Raw genomic sequence first — 11,139 nt, 5'->3', positions numbered from 1 at the left:
TCTGCCCGACCATACAGGGCCCCAGTGGTCCTCCAGACTGAGAAAGCCACTTCTCCAGACAACCCAAGCAAAATCCTCCCTGACTTAAGGCCATCAGACTCCCTCCTTCATTCTGCATGCCTCCGATGATACACCACTTGAATACCTAGCACTGGGCTTGCTACTTCAGGGAACAAAAACACAGATTAGAAAGCTGGCCCCGAAGAACTTACGCTTCACTGTGAGTGACCCAGATGCCCTGAAACCGCTCTCTTGGAATGTCCCCATCTGCAGGCAGCCCGCAGGCTGTGTGGACGGGCCAGGGTTGGCAGAGGAACAAGATGGGAAGTGAGCAGCCTGGACGGCAGCATCCGCGTGGCTGTAGGACTGGAAGGACAGTGGCCACAGCTGTGTGCCTCCAGCATGAGATTCGCGGCTCTGAGTACATGACTGGAGGGGGCGCTCTTCCCCCACTTTATAGATGAGGAAACCAAGACACAGAGAGGCTCCCTGACTTGCCCAGGAGGACACACTTGTGGCCACTACACTGGAGATGAATTTAAGTTCTCCTTATATAGGTTCTCCCTCCTTTCACAGATAGGGAAACTGAGGCCCAGTCCTTGTGACCAAGACAATGATGCCGCAGTCCCAGCCTCCGTGCCAATCCTCCCCACTTTATCTTTTTTCTTCTTTTTGAAGGGTCCATCTTGAGATGTAGTTTACATTCGATAAACAGATCCATTTAAAGTGTACGGTTCCATTCATTTTGATGGATCTATACACCCATGAACCCTTCGCCATGATCAAGATACAAAACATCATGGACACTTCCATCACTGTGAGAAGCTCCTTCCCTCCCCTCACCACACACAGAAGCTCTGATGTGCTTTCTGTCATTTTACATTACTTGGCATTTTCTAGAATTTCACAGAAAGGGAATCACCCAGTATGGACCCTCTGCAGAAGGCTGCTTCCATTCAGCATGTTTTGGAGATACAGCCGCGTTGCTGCCTGAGCTGGGCCCGTCCCTTCTCCCCAGCGGGCTGGCTCCCGAACGGGAATGTGTCACCGGTGGTTACTCATTCGGTCCTGTCCTCTTTTAACCACACTGAATCACAGAACCGCGGGGCCTCTGGGCATGCGTGCAGAGATCACCAAGGCCATGTTTACCCAACCCCGCCCTTGCACCACGGGTATCCAGCGCTTGGTTCCACAGAGCAGCCGTCCAGGCCCTGCTCACATACCTCCAGTGACGGGGAGCTCATTGCCTTAGGAGATAGTCTCTTCTATCCTCCGGCACCTGGAACTGTTACAAAACCCTTGTTCATTTCAGCCCCAATCCACCTCCCTAGACTGTCCTCCCAGAGGTCCCCTTACTCAGGCCACTCAGATCTGGGCACTCCCTCCTCCTTATCACAAGCCTGAGGATTTGTGTTGGTAAATGTTTAAACTTCTACTTCTAGTTGGGTTATTTTTGCTGGGATGTAACCTAGCATGATGTGAATGTGTCAGAATGTACTTATCCCATCTCCTATGGATGGATGGATAGGAGTGAGGTTTGCAAAACTTGCTTTACAAACAGCTCTGCTATGATACATGCAGACCCCCCGGGGTAGTGGGTGAGGTTTCTCTAAAACAGAGCCCCAGAGCTGAAGGCCCTGTATATCTTTTCTTTCAATAGAGTGAGCAGTCATGCTTCAGGAGCGCTTGGGGTCCACATTCTCGGCCACACTTGGCCTTGTAGGCTTTACATTTTGGTCAACCTCATGGATGTGAACCACCATCTCATTGTGGGGTTTTCTTTGGGGGGGGGGGTTAGATTTATTTATTTAATTTTTAAATATATCTTTTATTTATTTATTTGACCCAGAGAGAGAGAGAGAGAGAGAGAGCACAAGCAGGGAGAGCAGCAGGCAGAGGGAGGGAGAGACACAGACTCCTTACTGAGCAGGGAGCCAGATGCAGGACTCCGTCCCAGGACCCTGGGATCATGACCTGAGCCAAAGGCAGATGCTTAACCAACTGAGCCACCCAGGCGCCCCTCTCATTGTGGTTTTAATTTATATTCACTTACTTCTGGTCCCATTGAGCATTTTTGCAAGTGTTTACTGGCTGTGTGTGTTTCCTGTTCCCTAAATTGCCTCTTCATATTTTTTTGGTCCATTCTTTTATATTTATTTGGGGAAGTTCTTTGTATACTCTGATTTCCAAATTTTGGAAACATTGCTATATGCATTACATGTCTTTTTCCTAGTGTTTGGGGTGTCATCTCATCAATTGTGGCTTTTAATAGTTTTTATTTGAATGTAGCCTCATATAAACTTCTTCCCTGGTGGTGATGTTTTTGAACTGAGTCATAAGAAATCCTACCCTACACCCCCCGTTTCATAAAGATGTTCTCCTATGTTTTCTTCTAAAGCTTTTAAAGTTTTGGGGCACTTGGGTGGCTCAGTCATTAGGTGTCTGCCTTTGGCTCAGGTCATGATCTCAGGGTCCTGGGATTGAGCCCCACGCCAGGCTCCCTGCTCAGCAGGGAGCCTCCACTTCCCTCTGCCCCTCTCCCATCGTTCTCTCTCTCTCTCATTCTCAAATTTTAAAAGATTTTATTTATCTGTTTGACAGAGAAAGACACAGCAAGAGAGGGAACACAAGCAGGGGGACTAGGAAAGGGAAAGCAAGCTTCCCACGGAGCTGGGAGCCTGATGCACCGGGCTCGATGCAGGGCTTGATGTGGGGCTCGATCCCAGGACGCTGGGATCATGACCTGAGCCAAAGGCAGACGCTTAACACCTGAGCCACCCAGGCGCCCTCAAATAAATGAAATCTTGAAAAAATATAAAGCTTTTAAAGTTTTCTTTTCATGTTAAGGCTTTACACACTTGGGGTGGATTTTAGGATATGGTGAGATACGGAGTTAATTTTGTCTTTTCCATCAACTGCTCTGGCACGATTCACTGAGGCATCCTGCCTGCCTTTCCCCAGTGAGCCACAGCCCGCCCACCTGTCCCCTAGCAGGTGTCTTCCCGGGTGTGAGTCCACTCCGAGCTCCTCTGCCTGTTAGTCTACTCTCATCTTCCCTGAAGCCGACACAACATTGCTTTAATTACCGAAATCCTCTGCCAGGTCTCTGTATCTGGCAGGGTAAAAATTCTCTTCTCTTGAACTTCTTCAAAATGGTTATCACTGACCATTTGCTCTTTCATATGAATTTGAGAATAAGCTTGTCATGTTCCAAGAAGAACCATGTCAGGATTCTAATTAGAATCTGGTTCAATTTATAGAGGAATTTGGGGAGAATTGACATCTTTGTGATATTCAGTCTTCCTACCCATTAACATGTCATATTTCCTCTTTATATCTTTCAATAAAGTTTTATAACATCCCCCCAGAAAGGTCATGCACATTTTCCCACCAGTTTTATTCCTTGATAACTTGTTACTTTCTGTGTCATCATAACGAACACCTTTTGAAATTGCATTTTCTGTTTGTTGCTTCTATGCCGGAAAAATGTCAAATTTTGCATATTGGACTTATATTATACTTATAGCCATACGGATGAAATTCTTGTTATAATTTATCTAGAGATTTTGCTACTAACAAGTCTAAGACTGTCTTCGTAGATAGCCTTCATTGGTGGAAAATGACAGCTTTACTTCTTCCATCCCAAGCTTCATAATATTAATGTCTTGGGTTGTCTGGAGACTTTACCATGGTGTTGAACAGAACCCGTGATCCTCTCTGTTTTATTTCTGATTTTTGGAAGAGTGCTTCAAGGGTTTCACCATTAAAGACGACGTAGGCTCTTGGCAGGTATTCTTAGCCATTAAAGAAGTTTCCCTGTTATTGTTAGTAACGGCAATTCTGTTCCGTTTTTATCACAAGTGTTTAATTTTATCGAATGCTTTTTTCTGTGTCTATGGAGATGTGAATAACACTAATCCATTTTGCTGGTGTTCAACTACCCATGCACTCTCGCATAAACCCAACTTAGCCACTCTGGGGAATGCTGCTGGACGTCCCTCATTAGCCACTGTCTGCTTCTTCTTTCTTCTTTTCAGTTACAATTGACGGGTGGACAGAGCAGCTCCTTCTGGTTCCTGCGCAGGCGTAACCCACCGCTCCACTCCATTTACCCGCTCCTAGGACGCTGTCTTGGCTTTTCTCTTCACACCCTCGGGACCATCCCAGCCACTCCAGGGTTCCCACCGCCATCCCCAGACCTACAGAAGATGCTCTCACCTGATTCCAGACATCCATCGGCCCGTCCAACTCAACATCCCCCCTTTCCTCCCCTCCCAGTACAACACAACCATCCCACTCCCCTAACCTGGGACCGAGACAGCAAACATTTTTTTTTAAGTTTTGTGGTTCTATTTTAATATTTTCACATTACTCTTGAATGAGTAATACATTCACCTGATCCCATGCAAAAGAGCTTATCATGATAAGTCAGCCTTCTGAACCACGACCAAGCCACCCAGTCCTTCCTAGGAGGCCACCTCCATTGCCAGTTTCTTGTGTGTCCTTCCAGGGATCTTCCAGCAGGAAAAAAAAAAAAAAAAAAAGCATTCTTCACTTCCTTTCTCTGACCCCAAAAAGAATCCCACGCTGCCCAGTGTCCTACACTTTGCTGCTTTTCCTTTACTGTTTACCTTGAAGTTTGTTCCGTGTCCGTTCAGAAAGAGCTTCCTTCTTCATTTTTGCAGCTGAATGCCATTGCTTAGGCGTGCCGGAATTATTCTGATTAGTTCCTATGAAAGGGCAGGTAGGTTCCCTCCCTACCGGCCTTTGACTTCTCCCACAGCGAGGCCCAAGTACCACAGTGCGCCTGCGCAGTTCCACCAGGTGTGAGTATCTGAAGGCCCCGCCCCCTTGGGAGGGCTGGTGGGTGACGGGGGCATCCTTTGAGCCAAATACCTTGGGGGGGTGGGGGTTGGGGGGTAGTACCTATTCATTCTCCCCCCAGCAGAGCTTGAAAGCTCATCTCCCACGTTCTCACCAAGTCTTTCAGAAGACTTTCTTATTCCCGATGCTCCTGGAGGCAGTGATAGTCCAATGTCGATTTGCGTTCCTTTTAGTACGAGTGAGAGTTTTTCCAGGGGGTTAAAAGCCATTTTCAATTTCCCTTTTCTGTGAACTGTGTTTTTATACCCTTTGCTCATTTTCTTGCTTGGCGTCCGGGCTTCTCATTGATTTCCATATTAGGGAAGTGAGCTCTCCGTCCGTCCCATGAGTCGTGTTTCCCCCCTTCCGTCGCTGGCTTCGCTCATGGCGGTTGGAGCCGTGAAGACATTTTCATATCGATATTGTTCAGTTCATTGACGATTCTCAGAAAGACCTCTGCCACTCTGAAATCACATTTAAAAAACTTTTTCCCGCAGCGTATCTGCTTGCAGTGTTAAGGTTTAACTTTTTACATTTGGGCTACACCGCACAGAGCAGATGCAATTTGTTTTCCAGGTGGCTGCCCGGCGACCAGCGCCGTTTACCTTGACAGTGTATTTTCTCACGGCTCCCTGAAAAGCTGCCTTTAGCTTCTACACATTCATTCACGTGTTTGACTATTCCTGGATGGGTCATTGTTCCCTCAGCTCAGTCTCTGGCCCCAGGCCCCCCTCAGGGCCCCCATGGTCGAGGGACTACTATTTGTCCACTTAAGCTCCCACTTCCAGCCCTCAGCTTTAGCTGAGAAGGCAGGTAGGGGAGTGTCAGTGCTGGGGGCTGTGGGAGGAGGGCTGGGACCTTTCCAACTGTGAATGGGATCCTGTTCGCCCTGGCCCTCAGTGAGGCTCACTCTCGTTCAGGGAGGGAGGGTCCCCATCCTGGTCCTCACCCCCACACTTCTGTCCATCTATCACGCCCTGGGCAGACCCCTGGAAGCTTCAGAGCCACATTCAGCCTGGCCCTGCCCCTGCCATTCCCTCTGCCCCAAATCCCTGTCCTCCCCATCTACCTGACTGGATCTTATTTCTCCCCCAAGACTCAGCATTGGGTGTCCCCCCACCCCGGGCCCCAGCACCCTCTGCTTACCTCCCCATTCCTTAGCCTTCTCATGGAAGCGTAGGAACAGAGACCCCAACCCCAGCCTGTCTGGCAGCCTTCAGGCACGCACACCAACGGCACAGGACAAGCCAAGGTATGGACGCACCTTTGCTCTAGACAGAGCGAGGCAAGGAGTCTTGGGAGTGCTTCTCCACTCCATGCATGGTATCCTCCCCATCTTATCCAATGGGTGAGTCTTGGGTTTTGACTCTCAAAGTCCCCTTCCTCCTCCTTGGACCCAGGCCATTTGACCCCTTCGCTCCTGCCTTTCTGCCAGCTTCACTGCTGGGCGGCCCAGGGGACTCTGATGCTGAGCGGGGAGGGGAAGACACTTTCAATTCTGCGGAGGGGGTAGGGAGAGGATGGCCACCTGCCGGCAAGTCCCCTGGGCCGGATTAGGTTGACACGCACAGCGTATCACACCGCACATATGTAACAAGCCAGTCCTGGGTGCGAGGCCCCTGTGGACTTGGCAGTGGTCAAAGCCAAGTGCCTGCCCCAGGGAGATCACGGGTTGCTAGGGACACAGACAATACACAAGTTAATACATATAATGAGAATACAGGTGGCGAAAAGTGCCACGAAAAGCTAACAAGAGAGACGAGAAAGAAGAGAAAGAGAAGGGGAAAAGTCAACGTGATTAGAAGCCAGACTGAGCTCTGCAAGGATGGGGAAAGGGTTCCGCCCAGAAGGACCCTCCGAGGGCAAAGGCGGGAAGGAGTTCGAAGTGTTTTCAAGGGCGGCAAGAAGGCGGGTGGGGCTCAGTGAAGGGCACACGCAGACCGCTGGAAGGGCCTCGAAGCACCAGTGACCATCTCGCCTTCCTTCCGTGAGCGGGAAACGGATCCGCATCGCGAAGCCGCCCCCTGGCGGCCGAGTGAGGAAGAGCCCCTAGCGGGACAAGGGCAGAAGCTGGGAGTTTGCTCTCACCTAGACGCCCAGGCGAGAGGGCCAAAGGCGGGGACCAGGGGGGTGATGGCAGAGGACAGGAGAAGTGGCAGAACCCAGGATGTATTCTGTGAGGTCTATAGGATTAGCTGATGCAGTCAGCAGGATGGCACCAGTTTCATTGCGAAGATGGACGTGCCCTTTAACCAGAAAGCAGTGCCTGGGAGGAGAGGGTTTGCAGGGTCAGCAGTCAAGGTTTCCATTCTGGATATTTTGGTCGAGAAGCTTGTCAGACAAAGACAGGTCGAGTGCATTGCCTGATGAGTCTGGAGCAAGGGGAAAGATCCAGGGTAGCCATGAGCATGGAGTTGTCCCCATGTAGAGATACTCAAAGCTGCAGGAGGTCTCCCAGGGGAGAAGTCCCGCTCAAAACAGGCAGGGCCACCTGCATGACCAGAAGCTCCCTTCCATTGCCAGCCTCCCCATACCAAACAGAGGAACTGGGAGGGGTAGGAGGCAGGAAAATCCCTTCTACCATACATGCCCATCTGGGGCATATCTGTGTCCGTTCCAGGTTTCCCGGCCCCGCCCTCAGCCCCTCCCTCGCCAGCTGCCCTGTCCTCTCTTTGGCCACTTGCCCAGACCCCCATCCCCCTGCACTCCCAGCCAGCAGCCCATTCTTAGATCTCTCGCCCTACACAAGACCCTTAACGTCCTCCTTCTTTGTCCTTCCCACCACATACCTGGCTGGTCCCCTCCCAGTAGCCTAGACGTCCTGACCCACCCCGTCTACCCCTGTGGATGCCACTTCAGGCTCAGCAAGATCCCATGGGCTCGACCAACCTCTTGCTGAGCCCCGAGTGCTTTCCTACACACACACACACACACACACACACACCTCCCCTGACCACATTCTGGAACCACCAACCTCTCCTTTGGATGATCTCAGCTTCCACCCACCAAACCCGTCCTGAGACAGCCCTTGTCCCCCTGCACCTTCCGTTTCCCACTGGAGGCACCTGTGTGTTCACGGCCGCCTCTGCTACAACCGCTCCTCAATGCGCAGCTGCCAAGAGCGGCAGGTGGACAACCCCCTTCCCGACCTCAGGCCGCAGAGTCAAAGGCACAGCCATAACCACAGCTGGAAGGGACCCGGGAGAAATGGCGTTCTGAGCTTTCTAGGCCCTACAGTTCAAGGTAGCACAGCAGAGGGGGAAGAGCAGAAGGCAAAGTGAGCCGACCCACAGCTTCATCTCAGGCCCCATTCTCCCAGATTCTCGGCCGCCTGGGGGCTACGGACCCCCTTTTAAGTACTTTCCAAACGCTCATCTTGCATTGCTTTGGGTCCCTTTGCCCGGCTCTGGGTATCCGCTGACTCTCTCATGGCAGAATCCTGGCAGCAGAGGCCTGAACACGCACTGGGTCATTGTCTCGTTCAGCAAAATGTCAGGAGCAGGCAGCCCAGCCTGGAGCCGCAGCCCTGTGATGCCATCAGGAGCCCAGGCTCACCCTGTTTTTTGGCCCCAGCATTCCTAGCGTTTGTCCTGCCTCTCACGCTTGCTGTCTTTGCTGCAAGATGGCGGCTGCGCCTCCCGGCCTCCCACCCACGTGCTGAGTGGCAAGAAAGGGGAGGGGAAGGGGGCCCAAATGGCCTTCTCCTGAGAGAATTCCCTTCTGTTCAGGAAGGGATGCCTTCCCCAGGGACCTCCTCCTTAGCCAGAATCACATGGCCACCTTGGCCACAAAGGACGCTGGGAAATGATGTGGCTTTCCAGACTCTGTCACAGAGGAAGGAAATTGGGAGACTTGAGGGAGTCAATCTTTAATATTTGTCACAGCCATAAAGGGAATTCATTGGCTTATGTAATCAAGGTGTCCAGGCTTTAGGCCTTGGTGGATCCAGAAGCTCATCCAGACTCCATCTTCTGCTCTCCATCTGCCCACTCACGTCCTGTCAGGATCCCTCTGGTGGCACCAGGAACCCCAGATTTGCATGATCCTCCCCGCTGGAAGTCGCAGCTGAAAAGGAATCTCATTTTACTAGTTGTTCCAGAAAAAACCCCATGGTTGAATCGCATTGGCCCTACCTTTGTCCCTGGTCCCCTCTTGAACCAATCACCACAGTCAGGAGATGGAATGTTACGAGCTGGACATCCGTCATGCCTTCCCCATCCCGTTCCTGGATCTAGGGATGGAGTCGACCTCATATATCCTGTGGGCTGGAAGCGGAGGGGTGGCGGTCCCAAAAGACCTACCTCTGAATAAGGTAGAGCAGATGCCCCAATAAGCATCAATGACCAAGACCTCGAGCTCCCACCCTTGCCTTCCCCGACTAGTCTCCTCCTATCCTTCTACCTCTCCGACCTCATCTTCAGTTCTGGGTCCTTCTCACAGCTTGGACCCCAAAAGGCTGGTTTCTGTGGGGATCTGAACTTGCCCATCCAAAGCTTCCATGAACAAGCACTTGCAGTCCTGTGACCTCACGGTCACCCTCACATTGATGACCCCCAGATACATTTTCCCAACCTAGATCTTGCCATGGAGCTCCAGATCTGCTGAAGGAGCTAATTTTTACTATTTGCTGCAGCCATAAAATCACATGACATCAAAGTTCCCATCCTACCCATGTTACATGGACAGTTCTGCAGTATTCGATAGAGTCATAATATCATATAACCGGCACCGCCCTCCGTCCCCAAAGCCCTCGCCATCTTGTCAGACTGGAACTCTGTCATGACACACTAACTTCTCACTCCCTCTTTCCCCAGCCCCTGGCACCCACCTTCCTATTTTCTGCCTCTGTGATTTTGACTAGTCTAAATACGTCATGTCATGTAAGTAGAATCATAAGGTGTTGGTCATTTTGTGGCTTCCTTCACTGAGCACCAAGATCTCAAGGTCCATCCATGTTGTAGCGTACGGCAGGATCTCCTTCCTTTTTAAGCCTGAATAATATTCCAACGTGAGGAGGCTGCACATTTGCTTATCCATTCGTTCATCTGTCAGGGGCACAGGGGTGGTTGGCACATTTTAACTACCTTGGATATTGCTGTGGTGAACATGGGTGTACAGATATCTCTCCAAGACCCCGCTTTTCATTCTTTAGGGTGTAGCCCCAGAAATGGAGTTGCCAAACCACCTGGTGATTCTATTTTCCATTATTGGAGGAGCTGCCATACTGTTTCCCACAGCAGCTCCGCCATTTTACCTTCCTGCCAACAGTGCCCACAGGTTGCAATTTCTCCACATCCTTGCCAACACTTGTTTTTGGTTTGTTTGTTTAATAAAAGTCATCCTAATGGGTGTGAGGTGGTATCTCATTGGAGTTTGGATCGGCCTCTCCCTATAGTGAGCGATGTTGAGCATCTCTGCATGTCCTCGTTGGCCATTTGTAAGTCTTCTCTGGAGAAACCTCTATTCAAGTCCTTTGCCCATTTTTTAATCAGGCTGGGTTTTTGTTTGTTTTGTTTTGTTTGAGTAGGCTCTATGCTGGGAGCCCAACATGGGGAATGAACTCACGACCCTGAGATCAACCTTGAGATCAAGATCTGAACTGAGATCAAGAGTCAGACACTTAACCAACTGAGCTACCCAGGTGCCCCTGTTGTTTTTTTTTTTAATTTTAGAAGTTTTGGGGGTTCTCTGTATGTTCTGGGTGTTAATCTCTTATCAGATATAGGATTTGTAAATATTTTCTGACATGTGGGCTGCCCTTTTACTCTGTTGATGCTGGGTTTTGATGCAGAAAATTTTTAATTTTCAGAGCTCCCCCAGGATGGGCAGCCAGAATGCAAACTCAGGCCACGTGAATGCAGAATGCAAGTTCTTAACTACGGACAGATAGACAGATGGACAGGTGACGAAGGGATGGATGGTGGATGATGGAGGGAAGCTGGGAGGGGGAACAAAGGAATAGTCAGGGGGATTCCATGAGAGCCTTCTGGAACTCCAGCTACGATCCAGCCACACCCCACCTGCCCCCTCCCCCCAGCACTCCTGAGTGAGGGTGAGGTGTGGAACCCCATCACCTCAGGCACAGAATCAAAGGGGAACTCAAAACTTCACAAATCAAGTTAAATAATATTTTGTGTTATTTTTATAAATCAGTCAAAGCAATAAATCATGGTGGACAAAATACCCACCACTTAAATAAAGATAGGATCTAAACCAGCCTTTGTGCGACCTCACCTACCTCCCCTTGGTCAGGGCCCTACCTACCAACCCTCCCCC

The sequence above is a fragment of the Enhydra lutris genome, unplaced genomic scaffold, assembly GCF_002288905.1.
Source record: "Enhydra lutris kenyoni isolate GAN:26980312 unplaced genomic scaffold, ASM228890v2 scaffoldscaffold55, whole genome shotgun sequence".
In the NCBI taxonomy this organism is placed as follows: Eukaryota; Metazoa; Chordata; class Mammalia; order Carnivora; family Mustelidae; genus Enhydra; species Enhydra lutris.
Note: the sequence above shows the minus strand (reverse complement) of the source record.